Source organism: Aristolochia californica, unplaced genomic scaffold (assembly GCF_029961685.1).
Source record: "Aristolochia californica isolate CCGP_79_NKW_82.1479 unplaced genomic scaffold, dmAriCali1.0.hap1 SCAF_427, whole genome shotgun sequence".
In the NCBI taxonomy this organism is placed as follows: Eukaryota; Viridiplantae; Streptophyta; class Magnoliopsida; order Piperales; family Aristolochiaceae; genus Aristolochia; species Aristolochia californica.
In genome coordinates this window covers 1-20179 of record NW_027182134.1, presented here as the reverse complement: position 1 = coordinate 20179, position 20179 = coordinate 1, and the positions used below count along the sequence as shown (strand labels likewise).

Here is a 20179-nt window from a genome sequence, read left to right as displayed (position 1 = left end):
CAGAGTTCTTTTTGTATCACCTGATCCCCTCTGTTTTTGTTTGATTGATCTCTTTTTTTTTTTCTTAATTTCCTTATTTAAAATAAAAATAAAGAAATTGAATCTATTCTAATTTTTTTTTATTATTTATTATATTTATATTATGGATTATAGAAGTTCTCAATAAGACACTTATTAGCCCTAGACCCCAGGCCTCATGTTTGCTCCATCCTAATCTAATAAAATAAAAGTCAAACTAATAAAAAAAAAAAGGGGGGGGGGTTCCCCTTCCATTAAAGGCGGGAAGGAAGAAAGCGAGTGGATTCGCTAATTCCTCATCCTCAAATTAGTCCTTCCCCGGGGTATTGTTTCAACGAACAAGTGATTAGACCAACAAGTGATTAGATGATAGGGGTGAAGTGTTGATCTAATTCTAAGAAGCAAGAGACGGGTACACAGCAAAAAAATAAAATAAGAAAATTAGGACGTATTTTTCATATTTATGGGATTAAACAAAAGGATTCGCAAATAAAAGCGCTAATGCCACGACTAGCCCATAAATTGTTAAAGCTTCCATGAAAGCCAGACTAAGCAATAAAGTACCTCGTATTTTACCCTCTGCTTCTGGTTGTCTCGCGATACCTTCTACGGCTTGGCCCGCAGCAGTACCTTGGCCAACCCCAGGTCCAATAGAAGCAAGCCCTACGGCCAACCCAGCAGCAATAACAGAAGCGGCAGAAATCAGTGGATTCATGGTAAGCTCCTCACACCAAAATAAAGAAATGGTTAATGATACAATCAACCAATGAATTATTACTTATTATTTCATCATTAAGACCCATCCGCCCGAAGTAACTAAGAACTCAAAAGTGAATTGAGGTAATGATATCCCTGAATCAGCAGAACGACTTCAATATCTCCTTTATAATTTCTACCGTGTAGTCTTTGTAAATCCAAAAGTTCTAGTTATTCCATTTCTTTGGTCTAAGCCACTCTTTTTATTCTTGGCACGTTCTGTTCTCCTCTATATGCTTGACTTCATCTGTTTATTGTTTATTCATTCAATCCCCAGTCACAGATAAAATAAAACGGAAGAACTCCTATTGAATTCAAATTCAGTAGTAGGAAAGAATAAATATATATATATTATATATAATATATATATAATATAAATAATAATAATATATTATATACAAAATATAAAATAATATTATAATATAAAATAAAAAATAATAATAATATAATAAATAAAAAATAGAATAGAATATATATTTCTATTATTTTATTTGTATGTATAGTCCATATATGGATAATTAATGAATATCTAATATCACATATACATGTTGTTTCTTGCATAACGTAAACCATTCTTTATGCTGTTGAATCGGATTCTAGTCGAAGAATAGAATCATGCTTCGAAACATACACAGGAATTGGCTTATAGCCATTACACTACACATAATATATCCATACCTAGCTCAGCACGACCCCCTAATCGACTTTTTTAATGAATCTTATTTGCTTGTAAACTCTTCTCTTCCTTTTACTTATCATTATCGCGACCCCTGCATGAATATAAATGGATGGGATCGTCAGCCCGAATCATTACGTATAAAGATTTGATTGCAATTAATGACAACTTTGATCAATCGTTGAATCAAATTGAATCAAATCAAATAAGAATGGAATTATTCTTTCTATAGAACATACTCTTTTTGTTTTAGGCGCATGTCGGAGACAGATAAGATAACAATTCTTAGTCAAATTATGAAAAAAAAAATAGAGTAATTGACTGAACAAATATGATCATATCATAGAATATTGATTAGAGAGACATAACATAAATGGACCATAAAGTCAATCTTAGGAAAAAGATCTTTTAGATCTCTTTCCTTTTTTTTTTTTACAATTCCAAATATCGTACATCTTTTTTGTTCCTACTCTAGACCATACATGTCTCGTTTGGATATATTGTGTTCCCCCAGTAGATTATCTTGAGACACTCGAGAGTTGGGATAAGCTTTTTTTTTCGAAAGCTAGTCAATGATGACCCTCCATGGATTCACCTATATAAGCCGCGGCTAAGGTTGCAAAAATAAGAGCTTGAATCCCGCTTGTGAATAATCCAAGGAACATGACAGGTATAGGAACTACTGAAGGTACTAAAGAAACAAGAACAACAACTACTAATTCATCAGCCAATATATTCCCGAAAAGTCGAAAACTAAGTGATAAAGGTTTTGTGAAATCTTCTAGGATGTTAATTGGTAAAAGTATTGGAGTTGGTTGAATGTATTTACCGAAATAACCCAACCCTTTTTTGTAAGACCTGCATAGAATATGCCACTGATGTGGGTAAAGCTAAAGCAACAGTAGTATTTATATCATTCGTAGGTGCTGCTAACTCTCCATGAGGTAACTGTATGATTTTCCAAGGTAAAAGAGCACCCGACCAGTTAGAAACAAAAATAAATAGAAACATAGTTCCAATAAAGGAACCCAGGGGCCATAATCTTCTCCAATCTGAGTTTTGCTCAGGTCTCGAATGAATTCAAGGACATATTCGAAAAAATTCTGACCGTCGGTTGGAACGGTTTGTGGATTCCGAACAGCTATAGCGGCTGAACCTAATAAGATAGCAATTACGACCCAAGAAGTAATAAGTACTTGGGCGTGGACTTGGAAACCCCCTATTTGCCAATATAAATGTTGCCCACTTCCACACCAGATATATCGTATATATCCCTTAGTGTGCTTATGGAACATAGTATAAAATTCATATTACCCTCTGACAGAAATAGAACTAAAAAAGGAATTTTAATTATTTTGATTCAACCATCTCTTTCTCGACTCGCCCACTTTGACTTTAATCGCATATTTCAGGTGCCAAGGAATCACAGAATATCCCCATCCATTTTTATCTCTTTTTTGAGATTCAGGAATGGTAACCGATTCAATCAATCTATAGAGTTCAAAAAGTTATTGACTTATCTTAATCTTATTATTAATCAATGATTTCTTATATAGCTAGAACGACCCTCACAAATTGCGGATACTAATTTGTTAAGAATCAATCGGATTGAAGCTATAGCGTCATCGTTGGCTGGAATCGAAATATCTGCGAGATCCGGGTCACAATTTGTATCGATTAAACAAATCGTCGGAATACCCAAAGTGAGACATTCTCGAAGAGCCGTATATTCTTCTTGCTGATCAACGATGATTACAATCTCGGGTAACTCCGTCATATATTTGATCCCACCAGATATGTTTGCAAGTGAGATAATTGTCTCTTCAACATTGCTGCGTCTCTTTTCGGGAGACGTTTGAGTTTCCCCGCCTCCGCTCTCAAGTCCCTGAATTTATGAAGTCTCGTTTCTGTAGTAGACCATTTGTTAACATACCCCCGAGCCATTTTTTATTAACATAATGACACCGAACCCTTATTGCAGCTGCTGCTACTGAATCCGCAGCTTGACTTTTGGTACCAACTATTAAAGTGCTTTCCCCTACTTGCTGCATCAAAAACTAAATCACAAGCTGCTGACAAAAAACGAGCCCGTTCTAGTAAGATTTGTAATATGAATACCTTTACGCTTTGCGGAGATGTAAGGTGACATTCTAGGATTCCATTTCCTAGTACCATGACCAAAATGCACTCCCGCTTCCATCATCTCTTCTAAATTGATGTTCCAGTATCTTCTTGTCATTTCACCCCACACTTTCCCTTTTTTTTTGTTAAGAAACAAGGTACCTTGAAATAAATAATTGTTCCGACGGAACCTTCTGCCAGGGATTGGCCGTGATACACGGTCCAAGTCATTAATTACTTTCTATTCGTTATTATCTTTATTAACATTAACAAATCAATGACTGGACCATACATACCATATATATATAGATATATAGTTCAAAGTTAAAGAAAAGAATGAATATGCTCTTATTAGGAATCATTAAATCCTGTAAATGATTGTTCTGCTGTATCATGGGAAAGTCTTTTGTATGCAAAAACCCAATAATTCTCTGTGGTGGAAAAAAATATCTCTTATTTCCCCTCGAATAGATTCTTCTTTTTTATTTCCAAAGGAATGTTGTTGTGTTGCCTAGAACGATGCACTATCCTTTAAATGCGGTACCAACAGGTATCATACCCCCCAGAACAACATTCTCTTTCAGGCCTTTCAACCAATCAATACGACCTCGTAGAGCGGCTTTTGCCAAACTCGGGCGGTTTCTTGAAAACTCGCTTCAGATATGAAACTTTGAGTATCAGAGATGCCTTCGTTATTCCCAATAAAATGGCTCGGTAACAGATTGCTTCTTCTAAAGCGCGCCCTGTGCGTTCCGCTCGCAACAATCCGATTAGTTCTCCGGGTGAAAAAACATTAGACATTCCATCTTCTGAAACTAACACTTTTGATGTTATTTGACGTACAATAATCTCTATATGCCTATTATGGATCTGCACCCCTGGGATCGATAAACCTTTTGGATCTTATTAACCAAAGAAATACGACTTTGCGCTATGGTTAGCTCAGCTCCAATAAAAATCCCCCAAGGATTTCAAGAATTTTTGTTATATGTGCGTTCCAACCTTCAACCCTCTTCTCCAAGTTCATCGATATTGAATGAATTGAACGCACTTCTAACACCTGTTCCACTTTTGGAAGACCCTGCGTTATATCACCCGATCTCGATTTTTCATATATAAATGTAACTAATGTATCTCCTTCATAAAGAATTTCTCCATAATGGCCATGAACGGTTGCTCCGGAGTGGCCAAATGAGGCTTAGCCCGATCTTATTACTAAGGAGTCAACATGACAATTATAACTTGACCAGATTTTATGCGCGGTCCATATTTTGATATAACATACATTTTCACAAATAAACTGCCCAAGGCTAATTGTTGTGGATGTCTTCTCACAATAATTGTGATGGAGAAAGCACCAATTTAAATCGAATGGATTCAAAATGATGTTACTACATGGATCGCGATTGTAAATTCCCCCATTTTCATCTATTAAATAATATTGAATAGCTCTGAAAGGCTGTTTTAAATTCTCAAGTCGCAAATATTTATTTAAGAAGATCTGATTATAAGTTATTAAGCAGTAAGATGAATAAAAATTCGCAATTTTAGATACAGTACCCAGGGGACCTAACAAATTGCTAATAGCAATCGTGGAATCTTCTTTAATTGATTTTTTTCTCACACTGAGAGATTTGGAACCATTGAATGGACCAATTCGAGAACAATTAGATGATGACAAAATTAGAAAAGATTGGCATTGCTTATTTTTATTTCAGCAACATATGAATAGTCCCTTGATGTTGGGAAGTGATTGATCTTCGCCTTGGGGTAAAAAGGATTAATATTGGTGCGATCTGATCCATTATCGAGATTCAATCCCGAACCTCCCCTATCATTCCTTTTTTCGGTATACGAAATAGGGGACTTAACTAAGTCAATTCTTATGAAATTTCGAATCAGATCATTTGTCCTTACTTCAACAAGGGAAGCATGGACTTCTTCTATAGAACCATTTCGTCCTTGGTCCCAATTCAATACTAAACAAGTTCGAACTAATTGAATATTTGTGTGAGAGATTCCTCGAATGGGTTTGCCGTTTCCATAAAGGATATAATTGACAACTCGGAGTTGCACATTATCTCTTTCCTGCAACGGATCCTGGGGGAAAAGCGTTGCTAAATTTATGCCATCGGCTATTTCATATGTGACTACAGGCCGAACCGAAACAAATACTTTTTCTTGATGGGTGTAATCCGTTGGACATAGATCCAATTTTTCAATTTTTTTGAGTCCTTAGAATTTTTTTCTCCCGTTTCTGGTGGTACCAAGATGCCGCTATGCCGAGAGATTTTATCTGTTTCTCCGGGAAAATGGATATCTCCTGAAAATATTTTCAGTTCAATCTTTTTCTTTTTCCTCTCCACTCGGACCAATCCACCTACTCGGCTTCTTGTATTTAAAGCTATTCGTGTACCTACTCCAATGAGACTATTGTTCCGTACCATTATGGACGAAGATCCGGGTAAAATATGCACTTCTTCGGGAATGAAAAAAAAGCGATCTACTTTCATTTGGTATTTCGGCCTAAATTCTTTTGCTCCTCGATATTCAATCAAATCTTCTTTTTTTAGGATGAAATCCACCTCTATGGTACCATATTTAGTAATTCCTGAATTGCTTCTTCTGTATTGGGGATCGTCGAAATAAGCAAGAATACTAATTTTACGTAAAATACCAGTTATGAGTATTTCAATCGAGATACCAGAACAGGACATTAGTTCTTTCTCTCGTTCTTGATCATATTGGAATGGGGAGTATGAATCTATTTCTTCGCCTCTTCCCCATAAATCAGAATTCTCGTAGAGAATGGCAGGGTATATGAAATTCCAATGACCATTGGATATGATTCGATCTGGTCTTGAATAATCAAAACCCCTATCTACTTTTTTACCGAAAGGACCCGAACTAAACAATTTGTGTCTCACTCGATCATTAGTCACTGAGAGGCCAGAAATATATCTCTGTTCGACAGGAAGAGAATGAACATTCATTTGATCTTGATCCCTGTGGGGGGAAAAAGGCACTATATTAGATCTGCACGGATCCCCCGATAATATCCATAAATGGCTTGTTTTTGGTAAGAGATGAACATTACCATATGTATATTCAGGTGCATGGTACACGTCGGTACTCCAGTGGATTTCTCCCTCTGAATCAGAATAAATATGTTTTCGAACTCTTTCTTTAAAATTCAAAGTGGATGTTCCAGCGCGAATCTCGGCGATCACTTGTTCTGATTCCACATATTGACCATTTTGAACTAAAAGAAAACTTTTTGGTGGAATATTCACACTATGAATAATGCCTTGACTCTCAATAGTGACATACAGGTCTATATACATAGAAAAGCAGGATGCCCATGGACGTGTACGTGTTGGATGAACCAAATCCTCATTTAATTTAATTTTCCATTAAAAGGAGCTCGTACCTGTTCTGCAGTACCACCTGTGAATACTCCACCAGTATGAAAAGTTCTTAATGTTAGTTGAGTCCCGGGTTCACCATTGATTGACCCGCAATGATACCCACTGCTTCCCCTAATTCAACCAGGTCACCATGAGTGGGGACTTCGACCATAACATAATCGACAGATCCAAGATGTACTACGGCAAGTGAAGGGAGTTCGAATATATATTGGTTGTGCCTGAAAAGTTATGAAGCGATTGACAAGTCCAATCCCGATATCTTGATTTCGAGCGGCGATACACCGTAGACCCATATATATATCGTCTGCTAATACACGACCAATTAATGTTTGGATCATAATTTTTTCCGTCCATCCCATTTCGGGGACTCACGGAAATACCTCGGATAGTGCCACAATCCGTTCTACGTACAACAATGTGTTGAACTACTTCAACAAGTCTACGCGTGAGGTATCCAGCATCTGATGTTCGTACAGCAGTATCCACAACTCCTTTGCGGGCCCCATAGCAGGAAATGATATATTCCGTTAAAGAAAGTCCTTCGCGTAAATTGCTTTGAATGGGTAAATCAATCATTTGTCCTTGGGGATCCGACATTAATCCCCTCATACCTACTAATTGGTGTACCTGAGATGACATTTCCTCTAGCTCCCGAAAAGGACATTATATGGACTGGATTAGAAGGATCAGTCATCCTAAAATTAAGATGCATTTCCTGTCTCAAATATTCACTTGTAGCATACATATCTCAATGGATTGACGTAATTTTTCTACCGCGTGTACATTCCCATAATGATGGTGCTTTTCTAAATAAAACTTTGTTGTTCAGCATCTTGGACTAGCCATCCTTTAGAAGGTATTGTTAAAAGATCATCAATTCCTAATGAAATGGATGTAGCGGTGGCTTGCCGGAAACCCAGAGTCTTTACTTGATCCAGTATATGTGATGTATATGCCATCCCGAAGTGATCTATTAATCTGCTAATAAGTCGTTTCATGACAGTTCCATCTATCACTTTATTGTGAAAGACCAGATCGGGCCGTTCCGCCATAAGTACCTCCGTATTCCGCTGAGTGGGATTCGCCAATGGGTTGAGTCAGTGATTCGAAGACTTCCTTTCCTCGATCTTGATTCACGTAGAAATTAAGGAATTAGGATACCGGTTGAACCAGGGAGGCTCGCCCGGATATCACATAATTACTTAGCTTAGGCACCGTATGAGTAGGCCCGGCAAAACCCTTGTATGGCTTCTTCTATTTCTCTATAAAAAGAAATATGACCAACTGTGGTTCGAATGTATATACAAAGGATTTCTTTTTTGACACTTTTCACTATTAAATAGTGTCCATAAATCTCATGATAGGTTCCCGAGGATTCATATTGAACTTCTCTAGGAAGTTCTCTTGAGGCAATGACACGGTTGATCTAGTCGCCACCGGAGCCACAAAGGGCTATCTAAATTGATTCGTTTCTGACGATAAGCTCCAAGTGCATCATAGGAACTACAAAATAAGGTTCTTTCCCTTTCGTATACTTATAGTTATTATCGCAACTATTTTATTTTTATAGTGTCCGCGATTCCATGGATTATACCTATTTGCACAAATACCTCGACGATTCCGATTGTTAATATATAGAGTCCCATAAGCATATCTTGCGTTGGTATGGAAATGGGATCCCCAATAGCTGGAGACAAGAGATTCATATGAGAAAACATAAGTAAATGAGCCTCCGCTTGAGCTTCCAAAGATAAAGGTACATGAACAGCCATTTGATCCCCATCAAAGTCTGCATTGAATCCCTTACGAACTAATGGATGTAAACAAATAGCACGTCCTTCCACTAAAATAGGCTGGAACGCCTGTATGCCTAATCTATTGCAGGGTGGGTGCTCTATTCAGCAATACGGGATGCCCCTGCATAACTTCTTGAAGTATTTCCATACAATTGGTTCTTTTCCCTAATTTTACTTTTAGCAATCCCTATGTTGGAAGCAAGATGTTGTCTGATTAAACCACGAATTAAAAATGTCTGGAAAAGCTCTATTGCTATTCTCGAGGCAATCCACACCGATGTAATGAAAGCGAAGGGCCCACAACAATGACGGAACGACCCGAATAATCGACTCGTTTACCAAGTAAAGTCTCGCGAAATCTCCCCTCTTGCCTTCAATTACATCTGAAAACGATTTGTAAACTTTATTATGACCGTCCCTCATTGGTTGTCCGCGGATCCCATTATCAAGAAGTGTATCCACGGCTTCTTGTACCAATTTCTCCTGACACATTACTAATTCCCCTGTGTGGATCTACTTGTTGTTAATGGATCAGTAAGAGTATTGTTCCGATAGATAACTCTTCGATAGAGTTCATTAATATCCGAGCTCATTAGTTTACCCCATCTATCTGAATAATGGGTCTCAACTCGGGAGGAAGAACTGGTAATAAGCACAAAACCATCCACTCTGGTTCCACGTTTGTTCGGATAAAATGCTTAGCTAATTCTATGGCGTCTAACCAAAAAATCCTTTCTTCTTCCAATTTTTCTATCTTCCCATTCATTCCCGGTGGAACCCTCTTCCCCTAATTTCCTTCCATTCTGCCAATGAATGATCTGTAATAATTCGCAAATCCAGATCGGCTAATTGTTCTCTGATAGCACTCGCTCCAGTAGAGATTTCTCGATTTCGAAATGTATCGAAGCCTTGGGTAGTAAAAAAAAGTGGGATGCTGTATTTCCAGGATTGGATTTCATATTCGAATGAACCTCGTAATCGTAAGAAAGTGGTTTTTTAGCAACGGGCCTAGCAAAAGAAAAATTGGGATAGGTTCCTATGAATTCCCCCCTTAAAAATCGGACGTGAAGGTTTCCTCTCATCCGGCTCAAGTAGTTACATCAAATAAAGAAAGGGTTCTTTTTTTCCAATTCCCATTTTGTTCTAGAAAGCCCCATAAAGATTTACTCCTTACTCAAGTTCACAGCGAGACCAACCAATATCTCATTATTCATTCTTACTTTTACTTTATGAATTAGTTATTCAATTCAATTACGACAGAAAGGAAATGAGAAATTTTTGAGTAGTCTACTTCCCTTCGAATGAGAAATTCCTTTTATTTTAAATAATTCAAATAAAAATTCGAATATCTTCGAACTCACTCATCTCATAAGGGATTTACTTGTCTATGCATCGTTTCATTCGATCTTTTAGGTCCCTACATCACCTCGATGGTTATGCTATGATATCCTTTGAAGCATATATGCGATGGATAAACTCCTGTAACCATGCCATATTTGTTTACTTGAATGGAATCTCTTTCGAAAACAAATGGAATGGCTAATTCCACGAAAGAGTTTTTTTTTTCCGAGGTATAACTAGCAAGTCCGATTTATCTATTATGGAATCGACCATGGATCAATTCCCTTTTCTATTTGGAAGTATTTAATACACCCATAATTCTGAGCTTCATGTTCCTCCTCCAAAGAGACATGTCAGAGTCGGGGGCATCCCAATCGGATTGAATGGGGTGACAGTTTCTCATTCCGAATCTGTAAAATCAAGATTTCGATCAAATCACACATCGCAGTATACTAGGCTTCTAATTCCTTAAGGGGTTTATCTAAAAAATTCGCGATATAACTGGGAAGACGTTTTCAAATACCACACATGAGTCACCTGGGCATGCCAGTTTGATGTATCCCATTTGATATCTTCGTACCTGAGAATCAACAAATTCGACTCCGCATTGTTCACAAAATTTTGGGTCTTCTTTTTCATCTCCGATCACTCGATAATTTCCACAAGCACAAATTCCACTTACAAATTCCACTTTTAATAGGTCCAAAGATTCTTTCACAAAACAATCCATCTTTTTCCGGTTTATTGGTTTTGTAATGAAAAGTATAGGGTTTTGTCACCTCTCCAACTATTTCTCCATTAGGTAGGATTTTGGTGGCCCACGTACTTATTTGTTGGGGAGAAACCGATCCAATTCGAAGTTGTTGATGTTTATACCGATCGATCATAGAAGAAAAATTCGGATTCATTCCGATCAAGCTTCCTTCCTATGAATCTGGAAGTTCTTCTCAGATACAAGGAAATGATTCAGTTCCAGAGCCAAAGACCGTAGTTCTCGAACGAGTAATCGAAAAGATTCGGGAGCATCCTCCGGGTTAGGTATTGTTCCTCCAATAATCATAGTACCAAGTACTTCCTGGCGAGCTCTAATATGATCGGATTTATAAGTAAGCATCTCTTGTAAAATATGCGCAACACCAAATCCCTCTAGAGCCCAAACTTCCATTTCTCCTACTCGTTGTCCCCCTTGCTTGGCCCTCCCTCTAAGGGGTTGTTGTGTAACAAGTGCATAATGTCCACTGGAGCGCCCATGGATTTTATCATCAACTTGATGAATTAATTTCAGGATATAGGGTTTTCCTATTATAACAGGTTGTTCAAAAGGATCTCCTGTTCTTCCATCAAATATTCTGCTTTTTCCTGGATACTCGGGTTCAAAGACCCATGGATTTGCTGTTTGCTTTCTGGCTTCATATAATTCAGAAAACACTAATTTTCTCGAAGCTTCTTGCTCATATCTTTCATCAAAGGGTGCTATTCTATAATGTCTGTCCAGCAAGTTCCCCGCTAACCCGAGAGAGCATTCAAATATCTGTCCCACATTCATTCGCGAAGGTACTCCTAATGGGTTGAAGACCATATCCACTGGTGTTCCATCTTGCAAATAAGGCATATCTTGTCTAGGCAAAATTTTCGAAATGATACCTTTATTCCCATGCCTTCCAGCTACTTTATCACCTACTTTGATTTCACGTTTCTGTGAAATATATACACGAATAATTTCTGGATTATAACTGGACTTTTTTTTTTTCTGGATCCATCTCACATCAATAACCCGGCCCCTTCCCCCTATAGGTAATTTTAGACAAGTTTCCTTTGCAGTGGATACCTGAATGCCAAGTATGGCTCGTAATAATCTATCTTCTGGAGCATACGATGATTCTTTCGCCGCCTGAGGCGTTAATTTACCTACTAAAATATCACCTGTTTCTACCCAAGATCCCAGCATCACAATTCCGTTTCTGTCTAAATTGCGGAGTAAATGAGCTTCCAAATGGGGTATTTCCCTAGTGATTCTTTCAGGACCTTGGCTTGTCACATGAGTCTGAATTTCATATTTCCGGATGTGAAAAGAAGTATAAATATCGGCATATACCAAACGCTCACTAATGAGTACCGCGTCTTCAAAATTGTAGCCTTCCCATGGCATATAAGCTACTAATACATTTTTTCCCAAAGCGAGTTCACCGCCAACAGTAGCCGCACCACCCGCTAAAATTTGTCCCTTTTTAATGCATTTACCCCGCGTAGCCTGAGGTTTTTGATGCATACAAGTGTTTTTGTTGGAACGTTGATACATAACTAATGGAATGCTTATAGTGTCTCCATTACCTGATAAAATGATCTTGTCAGTATCGGTATAAATAATCTTTCCCTCGCATTCGGCTATAGCAGAAACCCCCGAATCTAGAGCCGCTTGGCGTTCCAACCCAGTTCCAACAATACACTTCTCGGACCGAGAAAGCGGAACTGCTTGGCGCTGCATATTAGAACTCATTAAAGCCCGATTCGCATCATTATGCTCAATAAAAGGAATGAGGGAAGCTCCAATAGAAAAATATTGGAAGGGAAAAATGCTTCGAAGATGAATCTGTTCCCATGCAATAGTCAGGAATTCTTGACGGTATCGAACTGGAACAACCTGTTCTTCTTGAATATCCTGGTTCAAGGCCAAAGAATTTCCTGTCGCTACCATATAGTATTCATCTATACTTGGTGCTAAATAAACCACCAGTACCTCTTTAGATCTCTCAGATATCTCATAAAATGGACTCTCTATAGACCCCCAATAACCAATCCTCGCATGAATAGCTAAGGACCCAATAAGTCCAACATTGATCCCTTCTGGACGTGTCAATTGGACAAATACGTCCATAATGACTAGGGTGGATATCCCGTATCCGAAAACTAGCAGTTCGACCAGTTAATCCTCCAGGACCCAAATAACTCAATTTTCGCCCATGAACTATTTGTGTCAATGGATTCGTTCGATCCAAAACTTGAGATAAAGGGTGTAATCCAAAAAAGGATTCATAAGTAGTTGTTAATGGAGTTGAAGTTACCAAATTCTGAGGAGTCGGTATTAATTTATACCTGATTGCTCCACATATAGTTCCTCGAACCACATTTTCTAAACGAACCAGAGCCAAACCCAATTGATCCTGTAACAGATCTGCTACAGAACGAATACGTTTATTTTTCAAGTGATTCATATCGTCAAGTGTGCCCATTCCAAATTTCATTCCGATCAAATGATCCGCAGCAGCCAATATATCTCGTGGTAACAAAAATGTATTGTTCTGAGGTATATCAAGATTCAGTCTCCGGTTCATGTTTCGTCGACCAATCCTTCCTAATTCACATCTTTGTTGAAAAAATGTCTTTTGTAATTCCTTACATAAGGACTCCGAAAATACTGGATCCCCACCTACACACGCAAATTGTTGATAAAACTCCAAAATGGCATTTTCCCTTGACCCGATCTTTTTTTTTTCCTTTTCATTCAGGAAAGACAAGAAAATTTCAGGGTAGCAAGCATTATCCAGAATTTCTCTTAGATTCGACCCCATAGCTGATAGTAGAACTAGAATAGATATTTTTTGTTTCCTACTCACGCGGGCCCATATTCTTGCTTTTCTATCAATCTCTAATTCTGACCTTCCTCCCCAATCTGATATTATTGTGCCGGTATAGACAGCAATTCCGTTATGGTCCAATTCTGAACGGTAATAAATACCGGGGCTTTGCAATATTTGATTGATCACAATCCTGTATATTCCATTTACTATAGAGGTTCCCAGGGAATTCATTAGAGGAATATTTCCAATAAATACGGTTTGCTCTTGCATATCTCTACCGGGTTTCCAAATTAATCCTGCGGGTACATATAATTCAGAAGAATACGTGAGTGATTCATACACAGCATCTCTCTCTTTTATCAAGGGTTCCACCAATTGATATGTTTCCACAAATAATTGAAATTCTATTTCTTGATCTGTATCTTCAATTTTTGGAAACTTATGAAGTTCTTCGGTCAAGCCCTGATCAATGAACCTACAAAATCCTTCAAATTGTATCTGACTAAATCCAGGTATTGTAGACATTCCCTCATTTTCATCCCGGAGCATCTTAATTAAGTTTCCCATTTATTGAAAAAATCCCATTATTGGTTAAGTCTTTATCGAACCATATAGATCGATCGAGCAATGATGGAATGTATATTCTTTTTACTGAATCACATGAAATTTTATCCAATTCCATAGACCTATGAAATTGGCATAGACGGAGGAATAAAGAGAGATAATTTTCGACGGATCCAAATGGAGATGGATTAATAAAACATTCCTTGAAACAAAATTCTGCCCCTTAGCTTAGACTGATGGAGTCTTGTATAGAATATACAAATGGATCCAATTTCTACCTGTTATTATGATATTACGATAAGATTGGGTATCAGAAATAAGATTGGGTATCAGAAATAAGATTGGGTACCAGAAATAGATTCATGATTTGATCCATTCTCTATGAATGAGATAAAGACAGAATAATCCGGAACAGTATCGAGTTGGTTTTTATTTTAGCACTTAACTTATTTCATTGATTCCACCATTGTTCAAAAAAGGATTCACAGAGAAGAGGGAGCTCTTGTTAGTGTTAGTAGAATTAGTAGAATACGATTGAAGTGCGTAAAGGGCATTGTATAAGTATATCCAGATATAGCTATCTAGTTATCTGCATATCCCCTCTTTTCGGGGTGCTATATGCGAATTTCCAATTTAGATTCAACTTATTCAATAGAAAAATATTCAATGCAAAATTCAAGCACGACAATTCCCTATAAGATAAGGTGGATAGGACTAGGTATGCGTGTAACAATTTATGTTCGAGGGTTTACATATACACATATATGTTGTTATAATTGAAATTGAAAACAATTGATACTGATTAGTCGTGTATCAACTTTTTTGTTTTCTTATGTTATTAATTTAATTATTAAGGTAAGGAAAGAAAACGTTAGATCAAAATCCAAGAACTGTTCATGAATTCACAGGAAATAATTAATGGCTCCAATTTACTCTGAATTTTGGACTCTGTGCCTAGAAATATCTTTTTTCTGTTTCAATATAAAAAAAAATATTATGTTTTGAAACACTATACAATCAAGAGAACTGGACCCAGGGATCCCTTTTGGAAAGGGATAAAGAAACCCGTTTTAAAAATCCAACTCAAACCAAAAAAAGGTTGAGTAACCCCCCCCCCCCAAAAAAAAAAAAAAAAGAAGAGTTAGGTCTATTTTGGATCATTTTGGCGGCATGGCCGAGTGGTAAGGCGCGGGACTGCAAATCCCTTTCTCCCCAGTTCAAATCCGGGTGTCGCCTGATCAACAAAAGAAAAGCTTCGGAATACCTTATCCTTCTATGCTAATAGAACTCACATATGCTAATAGAACTCACAAAATTCTTGCCTGACAGAAGCATGACTAGGGTTGTAGATACTGTATTTTAAGAATACAGAGGTTCTATAAAAAAAAAAAGACTTGAATTTTTATCATTGGTTATGGTTAAAATCGGGTATCAATATGAAAAAAAACCGATTTATGACTGATTACTGGTTGGTTCGGGCTATTTCTTTGTATTTGATTTATCAATCGAATCGATAGTAAAACTGAAATTGTGAGATTCAGAACTACGAAAGTCAGATACCTAAAATCGGGGTAGCGAAGGAAAGGGGGTTCGGTTCCTAAATGTAAATCCAATCCTTGCTTCTATTCTAGGATCTGAGGGAGATTATAGGAAGCACTATCAATACTTCCTAATTACCCTACCTTACTAGGGTGGTGCCCACTGACTGAGTCTTGAATTAAATTGGGTAGGTTGGTGGGGAATCAAATTGGGAGTTGCGGAAAGGGCTAAGGATAGTTTGTATTTTGTATCCAGACTCACGAGAATCCCTGAGTACTTACTCAGGTATCCAATCAATATTGGATTGGATGGGTAATCAACTCTTAACTATAACTATTATAGTTATAGAATAACTAACTATTCTATATCTATATTATAGAATATAGAATCTAATTTTCTAATAAAAGTTGAAAAATACTTCTCCGTTTTTGTAACACCCTGCCAAGAACGTAATGGGGTGTCCCCCGATTGTTTCACAGAAAGAAACAGAGACAGTAAGACTTGGGGGTAGATAGAGGTATGTGATAGATAGTTAAGATAGTTATCTTTTACATCTTTATGGTATATATATATATTCTATTTATATTCCATTTTTTTTTCTTATGCTTATGAAAGCTAACAAAACAAACAATGGGTCTTACTATTCCTACATCTTTCATTAGTAACATTCCTTTAAGATCTCCAAGGGTAGTTGTATATCTTGCTTTTGCTTACTGCTTTCCGATTCGACCGGAGATCCTTGTAATTAGAGTATAGGAACTCTTGTATTCATTGGATTGGTTCATCAATAGCGTTAGAGCAAAATGCCATTTTGACTCTGCACCATTGATTCCACTATTATTAGTGATTAATAATGGAATAATTCCTTCATATTCATAGAGATCGGGGAGATAATTTACATGGATATAGTAAGTCTCGCTTGGGCTGCTTTAATGGTGGTCTTTACGTTTTCCCTTTCACTCGTAGTATGGGGAAGAAGTGGACTCTAGGGGTACTACTAATTAAGTTGAGTAATCAAATTGGATCAATGGTGCTTATGTTTAATGGACCGTTCCGCGAAGCGTTTTAAGATAATCCATTTCAAAAATTCTAGGGTAATCCAGTAATATATGAACAATGATCTTTCGATCAATATTTGAATGATTTGATTCTGATGTTGTTCGTATTTCGAAACTCAAAGGAATGCGCATGATAGGAAATTTTTCCAGCCGAACTCTTCCTATTCCTAAATATAATATTCGATTTCGATGAACCCGCTCTTACCATAATTATGGATATTACAATGAGGAGCAACCAACCCCTATTTTTTTATTTGTTTTTCCCTCTTGACTGTTCAAAGAGGAAGTACTGCTACTATTACGTGGATACGTACTTTCTACTGGAGATGCCATAGACGTAGTGGTTGTTCAAAGGGGTACTACGCATAATAAGATCTTGCGTCGGGTGATCCGTGCTCACTTAAGTTTTATACTTCTAGGAATCCTATTTATGCTTTATTGACTCACCTCATGTCATGGCTCAAGCATGAAAAATGGGTGGTGTTTACTACTTATACTTATTTTTCAAATCCGAAGAAGTGACTATAGAACTCCGTGGGGTATCTGTTAACGGCCCAATCAATTACTTCATTTATATGGATAGATATTGTATCTAGTCTATATCAAACCCATCCATTTTTTGAATTTATACAATACAACTTTATACATGCAATACAATATTTTTACAATATAATAATAGATAGTGTGGTAGAAAGAACTATATGAACCTTTCTACTACACCATCTATTATACTGTTGATTCCAGTTCTCTAATTTCATTTAAGACTTGGAATTGGAATCCCTTTTATTTCGTCAATCATTGATAAGAGCTAATAAGTCAAGTTTAATTCTAATCATTTTGACTGACTGTTTTTACGTAGATGATAAGTAAAAAAGCAGTAGGAACTAAAATGAACAGCGCAGTCGCAATAAATGCGAGAATATTGACTTCCATAATCTCATCGTTTTTTTTTGCTTCGCAATAACTCGGGATCTAATCCCATAGAAAAAAAAAAATAAAAATAAAAAGATTTCTCCTGTAAATTCAATGGGTGCATCCTGATGGTTGATACTGAATCGGATCAATATTCAATATTATATTATGAATATGAATAACAATATCTGATCTATTAAATCGATTCATCGTCGAGAATTGAATAGTATAACATAGGAAGATCTTTTATCCATACCGAATCAAAAATGGGATTCCTGATCTAATCAAGAATCCCATTGAATTTCTCATCTTTTTTTTTTTCATTCTTTAGTTTCTAAAATCTATCATCTTCTTTATAAGAATCATCCGACGAGGTATCATCTGACCTGTGTTCTGTTGCCGGCCTTCCATTGGTAACAGACCTAAACAGTAGGAGTGAAATGGAAAGGGGGAGGAGTTAAGCTCGAAGCGAAGTTTTCGTAATGATCTAATCCTCCTGGAAGGCAGAGAAAGTGATAAAGGTATGGGTATGGGATGGGTCTCGATATAAAAAAAAAGATCTAATATTCCGACAAATTCTTTCTTTATTGATTTTTCTCCTTCTTCGATGAAACCCTAAAATAAAAATATATATTATATAAAGATAAAGAAAATAAAGAAAAAAAAATGATTCATTCCCCCTGTGGAAAAGAAACAAAAGGGACGGATCATTGTTTGATCCTTTACTTTATATTAAAAGTAAGGACCCTCTTTTTCCTTGGATTGGGACTGAAAGCTAAATTCAGCATGCAATTTGAATAAGAATAAGATAGATAGATTGTTTTTAATTACTTTACTAATTGAGATTGCACAAAATCGTATCTCGAAAACACGAAAACAAAAGGGAGTAGGTTTAATAGTACTCTGCTGCCCGAGTAACTATGTTACTAAGTTAGTTAATTGTGTATCGTAGAATAAACGAGTACAATTTGTATATGTACTCCCTGGAAACGTATGGGTACTCTGTACCCTATTCCATTTCATGGATCAGAAGCAATTGAAAAAGTCAAACCAGTGGGTCTCTCTTGGAATCCCCAGTATGGCGATACCTACGACTACGTATGCCTCTCCCCCAGCAATCGGTACTAGTTCAAATAATTGAAATTCCCGTCTTTGTCCGATGAGAAATTCGAAACGAAAAACAAAATAAAAAAAAATTAAGGATCCCCGCAGGAAATTCAATCCTGTCCCGGGCCCCCTCCTCACAGAAAATGGGAAGATGAATTGATGGATTCATCGGATCCGAGGTCGGGACTGACGGGGCTCGAACCCGCAGCTTCCGCCTTGACAGGGCGGTGCTCTGACCGATTGAACTACAATCCCAGGGTGAGGTATACAGCATGCATATATGTATTCTTATGCTTTCATTCGTTTCGTTTCTATTTACGAGAAATATTCTCGTGTTGTAAAAGAAACACGACTGATATACTGATATCCACATGGATACGGACTAGAGTAAGAATGACACAGATTACTGGTAATCCTACTAATATATTGAGAATCTATTTTTCAATGGAAAAAGGACTCTTTTTTTCTTTACTACCTTTGCAACAAATTGGGAATCTAGATCTTTAGACAGATCAGAAGATGTGAGAAATTGGAAAGAAACCAAGGGGTATTGTAGAAAAAATGGACCCTTTATCCCTATATATTTTATTCCCATATATCCTTAGAATACTTTTAGAATTTTAGAATATATGGGGCATTCTAAATATCTAAATAATGGGCATTTCTGGAGGACAAATTTGGTTATCATGGATCGGCGAATTAGTGGGCCGAGCTGGATTTGAACCAGCGTAGACATATCGCCAACGAATTTACAGTCCGTCCCCATTAACCGCTCGGGCATCGACCCAGGAAGAACAAATTCTGGGCTTATTGATAATCCATGATCAACTTCCTTTCGTAGTACCCTACCCCCAGGGGAAGTCGAATCCCCGCTGCCTCCTTGAAAGAGAGATGTCCTGAACCACTAGACGATAGGGGCATACCTGCCCGATCGCCATCATACTATGTTCATAGTATGAGCAGTTTTTTGGAATTGTCAATATAATGTAATGTATAATTATAATGGGATGACTAGATCCGAAAAATCTTTCCTGCTTCTACGATTCCATAGAATTTTTGATTTTAATTCATGAAATGAACCATCCCGTCCTATATCCTATATATATAAAACGAAGTATGGGATCCCCTCAGGAAATGATTTGTTCGACAGACAGAAAAGGTAAGTCAAACCTTTCTTCCATTTTGACTCATCGACTCACTCATCGTTAAGATGGGATATAACCTATCTTTATCTCACACTAATACTAAGCCAGGAAATTAAAAAACGATAGAATGCTTTTTTTGA

At 37.1% G+C, this 20179-nt stretch overlaps 2 non-coding genes across 2 annotated transcripts; one reads left to right on the top strand and one right to left on the bottom strand.

The window, feature by feature from the left end:
• Positions 1–15442: 15442 nt before the first annotated feature.
• TRNAC-GCA (transfer RNA cysteine (anticodon GCA)) lies at positions 15443–15514 on the top strand. The gene has a single exon. It is a non-coding gene; the product is annotated as a tRNA-Cys (tRNA).
• A 3561-nt stretch (positions 15515–19075) lies between these two features.
• TRNAD-GUC (transfer RNA aspartic acid (anticodon GUC)) lies at positions 19076–19149 on the bottom strand. The gene has a single exon. It is a non-coding gene; the product is annotated as a tRNA-Asp (tRNA).
• Positions 19150–20179: the final 1030 nt, after the last annotated feature.